The 14,047-nt window shown below is 36.7% G+C and overlaps 1 protein-coding gene across 7 annotated transcripts in view; it reads left to right on the forward strand.

The window, feature by feature from the left end:
* The window catches only part of BRMS1L (BRMS1 like transcriptional repressor), an 84,122-nt gene that overhangs the window by 58,524 nt on the left and 11,551 nt on the right, over positions 1-14,047 (forward strand). For all 7 annotated transcript variants that reach the window (XR_014883629.1, XR_014883632.1, XR_014883631.1 and 4 more), the window contains exons 15-19: positions 3,418-3,465; positions 3,971-4,156; positions 5,533-5,657; positions 13,247-13,395; positions 13,515-13,631. The gene's annotated coding sequence lies outside the window, so the exon portion shown is untranslated. The remainder of the gene's footprint in view (positions 1-3,417; positions 3,466-3,970; positions 4,157-5,532; positions 5,658-13,246; positions 13,396-13,514; positions 13,632-14,047) is intronic.

Raw genomic sequence — 14,047 nt, forward strand, 5'->3', positions numbered from 1 at the left:
GGGAGACACCTGACATTATAATAAATACCAGCAAATGTAAAGTCATATGCACACAAAGACAAATAAACAGGATGGATTCAGTTTGAAGATTATCTTTTTAGAAGTCAGCAACATTAGTAATGGGTAGAAAAAAAATTGTTGTGTAATTATAGACCGAAGGCTGGTTGAGGTGGAATGCTCTGTAAGTCAGCACACAAACTACAAGCAACAGTATTTGCAAGACTCATTTTATAAGAGCATCTGCACTTGAAATATTGTATATTTCCTTTAGATCCTCACAAGTACTGAATCTGTAATTTAAAAAAGAAGACAATTAATATGAGGGGGAAAATAATGGAGGAGTGTGGAATGACCAATACAACAAATCACTGCTCTGTAGAAATCAGAGGAATTGGAGACACAGATAAGAGAAGCTATACATGAAGAAGTGGAATTATTTGTATTTTGAAGGAAATAATGGACATAAGAGATACCTCCATAAAGCAACTGTGAGAGGAGTTTCAAGGACAGAACCCTTTGATATCAAAACATTTTGTAGGTTAACTCCTCTTGTGAAATTAAATAGAGCAAGGTCAAAGAAATGAGTATTTGAAATTATTATTTTAAGTTCCTTCATCTATCATTTTCTTGATAACTATATAGTTTGCAAATGCTTTAGCTGTGAGCTGCTAAATAGAAGGCCTATTGTGCCCTACTGTGAGAATGTCTTTAATGGATTCTCTATTTTCCCATTTTCACTTGGGTTTCAGTATTTTTCCTGTTTTAAAACCCAGGGAGGAAAAACATTGTATTCACTGTTTTGAAACTCTGTGAGCGCAATGCAGAACCTGTACATTTACTATCAAAGCTTTTGATTATATTGAGCTGGAGGGGTTATCACCTACCCCTTTCCTACCAGTGACTATTGCATTCCCTGTAGATTTATGCCTTTTACCACTTCAAAAATTTCAAAATACATTTTAATTGATAGGAGAGGATTTGTACGACTGTGGTTGATGGCTGTGGATTTTTTTTGATTTATTGATTTTAGTGAGTGGCAACACCACAGGTGATATACAGCCAGAGAAAGAAGCACAGCACTGCATGGTACTGAAGTGTTGTGCACTTAAGAATGGCACCTCACAGACAGTGGGAACATGCATGGCAAGGCCTTTCCAGTGCTGTCCTCTGTTGACAGTTTTCTCTTCTAGGAAGAGGGAAAGCACCTCAAGCATTACCAGATGAATGAATCATCCTGTTGCTTTGGAAAAGAGAATTCAACTTTTTTTTCCCATCTTTAGTAAAGCACTTGGTGTTTTCATGCTCTGTAATTGTAGCAATTAAAATTGACAAATCTAGAACAGTTTGTGTGTTTACCAAATGGAGGTGTGGCTCGCAAATTATCCTGCTAGCACTGTGAGAGCAAACTTCAGTACTGTTTCACAAATATACTCTTGTGCCTAATTCTTTAATTTAAGGTGATGCCATCTTAGCATAGAGAGAAATAAAGACTTATGAAATACTTTATTACAGAAAGTAGATTTAAGCTGGCCCTACAATGTATGAGAATTCAATTACTTAAGGTTCTTTATACAGGAAATGAAGTCTGATTTCACAGATTTTGGGCCTTGTGATTGGATTAAAATGGCACTAGTTCCCTCCTGTTCCCCTTATACTTAGCTGTGTTGTGGAAGAAAAGGGGTCAAAATATACATAATGACTCAGCATCTTCTATTTGAGTTGAAACCAAAGCATTTGCAAATAAAAGCCAGGGAAAGCAGGACAGAACAGAAGAAATGGGTACTGTGCTCTCTCCTGCTGGAGCACTTTTTGGGTACAAGAGGGTAGCGTTCCCTTTCCTTATACCTGGATGGATTTTAGCCCATTGCAATGAATATTCCAAAAATCAATGCAATGCAGGTGCATGTATTTCAATTCTAAAATGTTCTGAATCCTCTTGCATGGTTGTCCTGGGCCTACTTAATTTCAAATTCCCTTTGAATGCTACCGAAATCCAAGGAACAGAAAAATTTCTGTTCTTTTCCAGATGTAGATTGTAGTTAGTTTCCTGTGTTGTGGTATTTAATTGATAGGAACTTCCTTTAAAAAAAAAAAACAAAAAAACAACAAAAAAAAAAACCTGCATAATAGCTGGATCATATTTCATTTTCTATTTCATCTAAGTACCTAGAACATTCCAGAAAGAAGAATACAGGTAATGATGGTATTGCTTCCAGGTAAGAAAGAAGTAAAATCCCATTTGGTTTGCTCTTCTTAACATAGTTAAGGAATGCAGCTTGTGTCCACCATGTTGTGCAATTCACAGACTAATCCAGCATTTATCAGAGTAAATGGTAAGTGATTGATGGAAACTAATTACAACATTTCACAAGAAATAATTGTTGTTAAATGTTGGTCTTTACTGCTTACTCTTTGTGTAGCTACGAAGAGCTCTCTTTGGTTTCACTTGATATGATGACATCACCTTCAAGTTCCCTAAGTTCCAGACTGTGCTCTGTCTTGTAGCTCTGCATTAGAGAACCAGGTGCTGGGCTGCCCTTCCATCATGATGTTTTCAATTCCAAGAGATGCACTTCAAAGTGGGCAGAACTTGATATAATCTTTGAAACTTTGGAGTTGGAGAACCATATGGATACCTACATATTCTCGTAGTTGTTGCTTTGTTTCTGCATATGTGGATGGTTGTGGCTGGACTACTTAGAATCCAGCTTCAGAAAATTGGATAGGTTTGATGTGTTTGTTCAACCATCTTTGCATAATTCTTTGCATAAGTTGTGATTTAATTCTCTTTGTTATTAAGCATAAGCTTGTATAGAAATAAGTACTGAGCAAAAGTGTTTATGTTGTGTTGATAAGGCTGGATATGCAGCTATGAAGCTGTTGCACAGCAACAATATGCATTATCTTTACAGACAACTGTAATTTTTGTATTGTATACTCAAAACATGAAAATAAACTGTAACAGAAGGTTTTCAGTAGATCTTTGTTCTCAGCCTGCATTTTTTCAGTCATTTTGTTTCTTTTTCAAATGGTCTAAACTGTATTACATTTCCTGACAAATTTAATTTAAAAAAACAACAACAACAACTTCACACTAATTAGCTAATTAGGGGCCATAAAATGTTCTTTCTGTCCCTCTCCATTTTTATTCTTGTTTATTTCTGAAGTGTGAATGGGGTGGAAAATCCATCCACTAAAAGGGAGATGGAGATAATTGAACTCTTTTCATACAGTTCCAGGTAGAAATCAAATCCAAGACCCAGAGGTGAAAGGTGAGCTCTGTAACTACTATACCAAACTATTCTTGGTAATTATCAGCATGAGCATAATTATTAACATTTCAATTATACTCACAGCACTACATCTCTCCAAGGGGTTTAACTCCACTGATTTTTAACTTGTCTTGTTTTTTGGTAGACATCCAGTTGGAACAAAGTTGCTGGATAATATTTTTGACACAAAAGGGTAACATACTTTTCAGAATATGTGATCTATATGTTTTGTCCTCAATGACACTTGCATGCTTCCAGATTTTGATTGCTTGGTAACACTACTTGGCATAGTGAGGTGTCTATTTCAATAGATTTAAATAACTTGTTACACAAGAAAGAAATGAACAGCTCCAGACTATCCTCTCTTAAAATCTAAAGTAGAAATTACAACTTAGATGAATAATACTGCATCCTTTGATTTAAAACAAATACTTGATTTTGCTGCCTAATAACTTTTAATGTAACTGTTTTCTAAAATTTAATATGCCCAAGTATGAAGACCGATGTTTTATGAATTATAAAATATCTTATTTATTTTTAACAGTTTGTGAGTATTCAAACCTGAATTGCTTAATAAATCAAAGATTTATAAGTAGAAATCACTTGCTTCTTCTCTATTGCTTCTACATTATGGTTGAGTTCTGCCTATACGGTGTTTGCTATCTGAATAAAGTTGCCACATTATTCTGTATTTACAGGAGTGATACTTTCAGAAAATGCTTGTAAGAACAGCCTACCTGGGGAGGAACGGAGACTTCAGCTTGACTACTGATAAGGCAGCAAAAGCAACTCACCTGAGGACTTGCTGACCCTGAAGAAGAGAAATTAAATGAAAAAATGTGTAGCACTGGTAGTAGCCTATGTTCCTGCTCCACAGCATGTGGGTATGAAAGTAAATGGGTTCAACAGATGTAAAATTCTTAAATCTTCATTAAAAAAATGGCAAGCTTCTAACAGGGCTGGAAGAAAGAATAGTGCAGTGTCCTATATATTCTTTCCTATTCTTGTGCTTTTTCATGGAAATCTGCTTATGGCCAGAAAATTATGCATTAGATGAACCTTTGGACTGATACTGTACAGACACTTAAATTTTCTTCTGTAAGAACTGTTCTTTTAACAGTTATTAGTTAAGGCTGCAACATAGCCTAAAAACATCTGCATACAGTAGGAGGATGTTGGGTTATTGGCAGGATTTATGTGTAATCAGGACCCTAGAAAAAAAAGTATATTGCAAGCTTACATTTTAAATGGTGGGCATTGTACTTTGGTAGTGTACACAAAAGATGCAAGAACACGAGAATGCTACAAGACCAAACACAGAATCTATGAAATGTGTTGATTTGTTTCTTTCTAAAACAACAATAATAGAGAAACAGAAATACCATAATAGAAGTTCAGTAACACAGGAAAAAGATGCAATGGCTTTGGAGGACTCTCCTAACTCCCCCCTGGAAAAACAGGATATACATTTATGAAAAGATAAACCATAGTTAAAAGGGAAGGGTGGAAGAAAAGCACTGATTTCAGGAGCATTGTAGAGACTACAGAAACTATTTTGCACAAGTTAGTGCTGCACAAAGTTTCAAAATAAGGCTCAGAATAAGAAAACAAAGGCCAGCAGACAAATTGGACATTTACAAATATATCAGGTTATGATGATGTCATTAACAACTTGAAACAACTACAGTTAAAACCAAGCCACGTGCAATTGTGCAATGGAGTGACAAAATATCACCAGGAGAAATGTAAGCAGTATTTACAATCCCAGGTAAAATGTTCAACCTGAAATGATCTGGTATTAGCACATAAGCAAATTTATGAGTTTTATCAAATGACTTTGTACCAAAAAAAAACCAACAAAACAGAACTCAGAATTGATTCGGTACCAGGACTATCCTCCAACAATTCCTATAAAATTGCCAAAGTGTAGTTGAGGAAAAGAAATGTCTTCTGGGCACATTACACCTGGAAATACATTGAGCACTTCCACAAACTAGAAATTTCTTCCTTACAGCATACCTATTCATAACTTTAAACAAAAATGTATGGGACAATTATCTAATCTGGAAATGGCTGCTTACCTGACAGTGTTATATTGCTAGCAGGTTTGGTTAACAGTACCTTCCTAAGTCTGGGCTGGTCATGTAAGACTGATAATGAAAATTTTGGGCTGGTTCTCATTCCTAATGCAAGTAAGAGATTTTTCTGTTCATAATAAATAGCACTGGTTTGCATGCTCTCTCTCCTTCTGCATTGCCAGAGCTTGATACCACTGCAGCTGGGAATGATCACGTTCCAGACTTCAGCTGCTGCAGCTGACGACAGCCACATTCTGCATTCTCTGCCATCTCTGCTGTGAGAGCAACAGTTACAGCAAACCTGCAGGTTTGTGACTGCATGTGTATTTGTAGAACAGTTTTCTTTTTCAGACGCTCTTCTTTTTTAAATGGGAGATAATTTTTAAAAAATGGAAGATGAGACTAACCCAGAATATGCTGCTTTACCTCATGATGCAAATATAGGTGCTAAAGGAAGACTGCAGATGAAATGCAGCCCCTTTTGTGTCTTCCTAGCAAACGGGTGATATAGGTTCAAACCTAGCATGACAAATCCAGAACAGTTGCTACAAGAACATCTCCAAAGAATTAAGAGATTCTTCTATTGAGCTATAAATGCATTTTGTGGAAGCTGAAAAATCTTTGTAACAACTGAAGATAGTAAAGGCCAGAGATCAATTCAGTGCTTATCAGTGCAGTTAAAAAACTGAGCGGTCCCCAAGGCTTGGCCAACCAGCACTGTCTTTTCTCAAATAAAACTCTCCTAGTGTTAACTAGAGTCTCAATGAGCTCAAGTTCATTAGTACAAGATAGCTGAAATCACACCTTCCTGGCTTCACTACCACTTCAGCAAACCAGGTGAGCATTTTTTTTAAACACTAAGATGTAATTTGTAACAATAATTGCAGAAATAAATGAAAAGAAGGTCATGTGTGAGTAATAGTGAAAGATTAGAAAGTCTAAGAGAGTGAGCTTAGAATATTTTATACAGACAAGTAAACATTAGCTTATGCAAGGATGTTGTGTCTGCCAGAAATAAGGGTAAACTCCCAGAGCTGTTCCTAGTCACTGTAACATAAGATTGGACTACAGAACAGAGTAGTGCTACCTTTGTTCACATAAGCTTGAAGAAGATATGCACCAAGCTTCTCTGAAATAGCTTTATTAGAAAATACTGCAGCTGAAGAAGGGGTTATGTACCACAAGTCTATTGTCCCTTGTCATGTCTAAGTCTTTTGCCTGGTGAACAACATGCTGCTTTGGGCAGGAGATCAAGGTGTTGGTGAAGCTGTGCAGTGTTAGATATGTATTCTGCTCCTGGCAGGATTGTGTTCATGTCTGGTTTCTAAAATGCTGTGTTTTGTCTCAGATTGGAAGTTGTGATAGTGGAAACTTAAATTCAGTGTCTGCAGTTACTGAGGGCAAATATTCTGTGGAAATGTGTTCAGTCACAACTCACTAGATATGGTCAAAGGGAAGCTCTTGAAAAAGAGCTGTTTTAAGAAACACAACTGAATAGAATGGAAGAAGCTGGAGAAGAGTTGTTATGTCGCCTTCAAATTGAGAGCAGGATTTTAAATTTTATTAAAGGATAAGAGGAAGGCACAGGGGGAAGGCTATTTTAACTGCTTCAATTTGGGCAGCATGTAGAGGGGGGAGCTGAGAGTAAGATGTGCTAGAAGGGAAGATTCGGTATTAGTTCAGAGGAAAATAGTGAGTTAAGCATGTAATGATAACAGTGGTCCCATTTTCTTTTTACAGAGAATGGAAATAGATAAAGTATGAATAAGGTCAGCCTTGAATGCATTGCCTTGAGTAAGTGCCTCATGAAAATGAGGAATCTGACCCTAGGTAAAAGCAGTGTGATTGAAGTACAGATGCTTTTATAGCATGCAAAATACAAAATCACCAAATCCTCCATATGTGCATAGGCATGTACATGTGTGCATGCATAGTGGGGATGTGCACTGTCATAACTTGTTACCAAGCAAAAATTGTTAACCAATTAGTTCATACAATAGTAACCTCCTATATCAATGACAGATTCTACAGATTTAATTTAGACAGCAAGCTCTGCCTGACACTGATGAACAGTAAAAGCCGCTGTCAGCAAAGTAACTCGGACTCCTTGGCTCTTATGCCCCTGTTGTGTTTGACTTTGGAACTCAGTTCAGAAAGTATTTTCATCTGCATCTTTGAAATTAGGACTGTACAATTTATTTAATCCATTTTTCTACAAACCCATTTTTACTTCTGGAACAGTTTGGCTTTTTTCCTCTAATGGTTGCAAGTGTGAGGGTTGTGTTTTACATATGATGCAGAGCTACATCGTTACAATCCATTGTAGCCAGCAAAAAGAGTTCCAGGGAGCACTTTGAACCCTGAAAACCCAAATTACTTTTCCTAACAGGCTTCAAGCTCTTTCCAATGGTCTGTCAAAACAAAGGAAAACTGGAAAAATAAAGGAAGGAGAGAGGGAGGTGGGGAGCATGGACATATATAATGTAAGATTGTAGAACTCCCTTGTTTTAAGTCAAACACTATTTTTTATTTTTAAGCATATGATAGTCTTGTGTTATGACAGCCTGAGCATCAGGCAAACTTCAGTTTTTTCAGTGACTTTTGCACTGTTGGTGAGCTTTGCTGTAGTTTGTTCAAGGATGCCATGAAACATCTGCCTATCTGCCTGTTGCATATAGAGGTATTTGGAGATCACAGCTTTATCCATTGTCATTGATAGGAGGTGCTGAAATTTACAGGATTTGCTCTTAATCGCGGAACTGTAAAAAGAGTTGCTAAAATTCATTTATTCATTTATAATTACAGAAGAACATATAGCTAAATTCAATACATAGTAGTTATCTACATTTTTTTTTTTTTAGTTTCAACATTTTCTTTTCCTGTAGAAATAGGTATTTAAATAATATAGGCTTTAAAATCAGCAGCAAATGGACCAGAGTGTATGTGTATAGAAACTCTCTAATATAAATTAGTGCTTTTTAAAAATCACTGTAAATTCTGTTTTCTGTAATTATAACAAGCCCTAGAGTTTTACCCATGTAATAGTAATTATTTTTACTGTCTTCACCATTATTTTCCTTTTGATTTATTTAACTACATCTAACTTGAGCAAACAATGTTAAGTGGGGAAACAGATGTGGTTAAATAGTCTGTAATTATGCCTTTAGTCATCTGTTGCCATCACAAGGCTCCTCCTGCTACTATGACCAGAAAAAGTGACCTAACTGATTTCACCAGCAGCCTTGCCAGTGTCTGATGCAGAATAGATGGCCTTATTAAGCAATCAGAAAAAATAAATAAATAAATAAATAAAAATCAACCATTGCAGTGGAATAGTAATCAGCAGTGTTTATACTATCCCCACAATGCACAATCAGAATCATGAATTCTGCTAATTGGGTACCTTCTGCATCCAGAGGTACCTTCAGTAGGAAACAAAAGGGATTTGAAAATTAGTGTTTTTAGCAATTAGCTTCTGTCTGAAGGCTTAGCCCAGTTCGTGGAAGCCATGATTTAAACAGAGATTATTATAGTAACTCTGGTATTTAAATGTCCTCTGTCATTATTCAGCATCAAATTTAGCATAGCAAGACTAATTTGGATTTACTCTTTAAAATATGATTGTTCTGAATTTTCCTAATCCTTAACTGCAAACCATATATTTTATGCTTTTTTTAATATTTCCCACATCAGTTATTTTCTGTTAAAGATTATGAGCTTGTTTCAGACTAACTGTAGAGGTGATTAAATGTGTTTGCTATTGAATTGCTGAGATTGAACAAATAGCATGTTGAGAGAGTTGGACTATTATTTTTCACAGAATGATCCACGCTCTATTGGCATATTGAGGAATTCCACGCTTTGTAAAAATGTAAGGACTTCAAGTTTATTGTTTATAAACACGGCTACAAATTCACACCAGTGAGTTGTGATATATGAAAGTTGAAGAAGAGAAATTTAGGCACGCATTTTTCTGAGTAAACTGCTAGTGTATTTACAGATGGGCCTCAGTCAAAGCTCAGTGCATTATATTAAATTGGTTATAAAAAGCCTTTAGTCTTTTCTTTCCTTTGAATCTTCAGAATTTCTGATGCAATAATCTGATAGACAAATCTCTGCGCTTCACTTCTTACCATTACAGACTCCTTGCTGTTGGTGCAACAGTATTACAATTTGAGAAACCTCTTCACCTTTTCTGTTAAAGCATCAGCTTCATGTTCCTGCTTTGCTAAATCTCTCCATGTGGTTACAGAATGTCTGTGACAATAGCATACAAGAAAAGCTTAGAATCCAGGAAAAAAAATGAAGAAGAAATAGGAAAAGGGAAATAAAATATCTTTAAGTCAGCCCTCAGTTTTAGCTCTGCTCTTTAAAGGTTATGCTGAACAACGGAAATGTATTATCTGCAATTTATTAATAAGTTCCCATCCTCATTAGTTAACTGCTATTTAATCTGTATGTGATTAACTATGTGACCTTAAAAAGATTGTTATTACTACAAAATATTACATTATGAAACCATTAAGTTATAGGAAAATATTGGTACTTTGAAGACAATCAGAATGATAAGTGTGATAGTTTTTAGAGATACTGTACCAACACTTCCTCTGACTGATTGCATTACATATTGATATTAGCAATATCAGTATGTAGCGCAATCAGTCAGTGGAAAATGAGTGAAATGTGAACTAATGAGAGCTAATTGTTTCATATAATAGCAAGGACAGAGAATTCTTTCAGTTAAATTAGTCTGAGTTGAAACAACTATCAGTGTAATAATGTTGATAATATCAACCAAATTAGATGTAATGAAATAAATGCTATGCTAAAGATCAAGGATACCCATTGGCTCTGACTCCCACCTGGTGCTACCTAGTGAGAGAGCCTTATGACTTAGGGCTCAGTTTGCTCAAATTTCTGCCTACAGCACATGCATTTCTGTTTCCAGGAAACAGAAGAAATTTTGAATTCTTGTAATTCGAATATGGCAAACGGAGGAAGCCTTCTGAGAGAGTGAGGCAATGAACAACACATAGTACAGACGTACCACTAAAGACTATTGCTATCTCTGGCACACTTGTTAGTGACAGTGGGTGATGTGATAGGTGGGAAATGCAGGCTTGAGCAATCCTTGCAAATCTGCCCAGGTATCAAGGGTTTTTTTTCTTTTTTCCCCCTTAGAAATTACTGCATTTAAACATATGTCTGACATAATCGGTAATGGTCTTATAGTCTGTAACACTGTTTTCCCTTTTCCTGCTAAGTCCCGTTCCTTCTGGCTGATGTTTGGCAAGGCTTTCCAAGTCATATATTCACAACCAGATCCCAGACCCTTAACTCACAATGGGGACTAGATGGGGATGGTTGTGTTTTCAGAAAAGGTGAGCCCACAGCAGGTCCCACTGAGGGCATGGAAAGCATGAAGGTTTCAGCCCTGGTATTTCAGAGTCCAAATGGAATTTTTCTATCCTTCTCAAAGAAAACACAAGTGTGTTATAATTGAGTTCTCAGTGATACATCTTCTGAGTAAAATTAATCATTTGTTATATAGGATCAAAGGAAGAAAAAGCTAGAAATAACAGCACCCAGGAGGAAGCTTGAGTTAGAGAAGGTTGACACACAGTTCATCAGCAGCACTGAAACCACATAATCAGCCACTAATTGAACAGTTTATTATTTAGAAAACATTTGACATCCTTCCACCTTACAGGCTTCAGTGAATGCTGAGAAATGTAGACACTCAAAAAGCACATGTACTGACATAAGTAGTAAAGATAAAATGATTTTTTAAATAATTATAAATATGTTTAGAGATATGGTTTTAACTCAGCCAAAAAAACAAACTAAAAATCTTACATTTGTGTATGAATGGGAAAAAAATCTGCAGAAGCACTAGCGGTGGAATCAAACAGGGTAGAACAGCCAGCTTGAAGGCTGAATAGATGATGGATAGACTGGCAAGGCCACAAAGACACTAGCCCATCTGAAAAAGCACCTGGAAACTCTGGTATGACATCAACATGAGTCATGAATGAATATGCAGATGTACTTACCAAAGGTATAATGAGTAGTGATTAAATAAATTTATTAGCTTATTCTCTTAATACATGAGGATAAGTGAAATATTTAATATGGAGCCTTAGATGTGATTACCAACGGTTATTTTCAGAGGACCTTCCAGCTCCTTTTTGTTTCTTCTACTTTTCATTTAGCAAGGCTATTATCTCACCTATTTTTGAGTTCCCATAATTTCATCCCCTCATCTGTTAATGGACTTTCTTTCTCTTTAGTATTTACTTCCCTATCTATAAAAGCTTTTTTAATCCTCCCAAGCTCCTTTTATTCTTTCTGGGCTTGATTGTAATGCTACACCCTGCCCTGGCTAAGTAGCTCTGTTGGCCCAGGAGCAGCCTGGAGAATTAAGCAGGACTTGATGTTCTGGTCTCCTTCTGTGCTCTGCTTCAGAAGACAAGGCTGGGCTGTGGCTGCGTGACTTCCAGTCTAACCAGTAACCCTGGCTGACAAACTAAAGAGAAAAGCATTTTGCAGGTACTGTGACTTCTTGCCCCGCTGACCTGCTTGCAGATGGTGAGTCCTGCTCTTCGTGCCGAAACTTTTGCTGCACAAGAGAGCAGTGTGCAGCAGGTTATGTAATACTTTGCTCTTCCTGTTAGTCTCAGCTTTAGCTTCTTAATTTCTTATAGCCTTCAGTTAAATGAGGAGGTCTTATTGCTGTGCTGGCTAGCGGCTCAGGAGCACTGTCAAAATGCTGTAATCGGGCAGTCTGGATGTGTGCACAGCATCATGCACTGATGCACCATCAGTGGAGATGGGACAGTTCAGCCTTCTGATTTTTGGCTCCTCGTATCAGCTTCCTCTAGCTCACTCTGGTTATTTTCAGACAGTTTTCTAAGGAAATGGTTCTTATATGATTTTACCACGTGTGTTTGCATACACTTCTGTCCATTTTCCCTTTAGTTATTTCCTTTCTGCCTTTTTCTCCTTTCTCCTGCCCTCTCCTCTATGATATTTATCTTATTTTCCCAAGCCAATCACACAGGAATAATGGTGCTAGGGAAATAGATGGTGAAATAAGGAAAAGAAATCCCATGAACATCATCTCTGAAGGAAAAAAAATGCAACCTGTGCTCAGTCTCCATTAGGCATGAGAGATCTCAGTGCTTGGTGAAGTTTTACCTCTCATTATGTTTTCTGGAGTCTAACTGGGGAAAACTTCTGGGGGAAGAATTCCCATTGCTGAACCACTCACTCATAAATGTCCAGTGAGTAAGCTCATGCTTAATGTTGATGCAACTCAGTCAGAAGAGTGGCACAAAAGACATTTGGCTTCATTAGTTTAGCCTCACTGAATTACATAACACTTGTTTTACATCTCCTTATGATATTAGATATTTGAGCAAGGCTTCAAAAATCCAGTATTAGGTTTCAAATTTTCCTGCTTAGTCTCTCAGAGGAACTATCTGCAGTACATACCTTAATTCAAACTATGTGCTGTTTTTTTGTTTTTTTTTTTCTTTTTCTTTTGAGGGTGCCTTTGCTATCTTCAATATGGTTGTTTTCAAGAAATCAGACACTCTTTGATTTCTGTCTCACTGTCTTCCTTTCAATACCTCCCTAATATTGTTTCTTCATTTTTCTCTAAGAATTAACAGTTTCATTTTATGAGCAATAGAAGTTTGTAACTTGATTTCCTCTCTAATATATGTGCGACTCTATTTGTTATCTTGCAGAGAGATTCTCAGGAATTCTCCAGGTCAGGTTTTCTCCATAGTGGATTTTACAGGCTTGAGAAATAATTATTTTTCCTTGACTGTTTGTGCTTTGTAGTCGGTTCTCTAGGCTGGCTTCATGTGCATCACCATGGTTTCTCTGCAGGGCAGGAGAGCTGCCACGTGTGGCCACACTGTTTCACTAAAAACCTGAAGCACTGTTCATACAGCTGAATAGAACTTTGAGGGGAGATCAGTGGGAGCAGATAATTTGTAGAAGAAAAGAGGAGAAAGTAGTCAGATATTTTCTCTAAGGTTAGTACCAATCAAAATATTGGTAAGAAAATGTGCCAGAATACTGGAGTAATATATGAAGATGTAGATAAATATCCTAGCTCATGTTTCATTGGTGATTTCTACATTTTTGCCCTTAGGTTTCTGTCACTGACAGTCCTGAATCATCCTGTGAAGTAAACAGTAGTTATGACATCTGAAGATGATAAATTTAAGGAACCAAAAATATGCTGTTTTCCACAATTAACTGCTTTCAGGTAACCTTCAGATTTGGCTGTTGTTATGTTTTATAATGTATATTGTGGCTCTCTTATTTTTTTTTTTTTTTCTTCCTTTTGCTTTTGTATTGCTTTAAAAAGACAACAGAACATGCTGTGAGTTAATGTTTCACTTGTAAAAGGTTATGGATTAAGCTCAGTTGGTTTCTCAGGCTGACACAGGGTTCATGATTAAAAGAATGAAAACAAACATGAATTGAAAATGTCACTAACCTTTATTGGGCCCTGAAAATCCCTGAGCCTGCATGACAGGAGGCTTTCCTGTTTTCAACAGGATAAAGAAGATTGAAACAAAACAGCATGGATCTTGGCTATTTGCATCTCTTAATGAATGCTCTTCACGTTTGGGTCCCTTTATCAATCTCCCAGTTTTCAAGGGTTTAGCTGTGAAAGTG

The sequence above is a fragment of the Meleagris gallopavo genome, chromosome 5 (genome assembly GCF_905368555.1).
Source record: "Meleagris gallopavo chromosome 5, MGAL_WU_HG_1.1, whole genome shotgun sequence".
Taxonomy (NCBI): domain Eukaryota; kingdom Metazoa; phylum Chordata; class Aves; order Galliformes; family Phasianidae; genus Meleagris; species Meleagris gallopavo.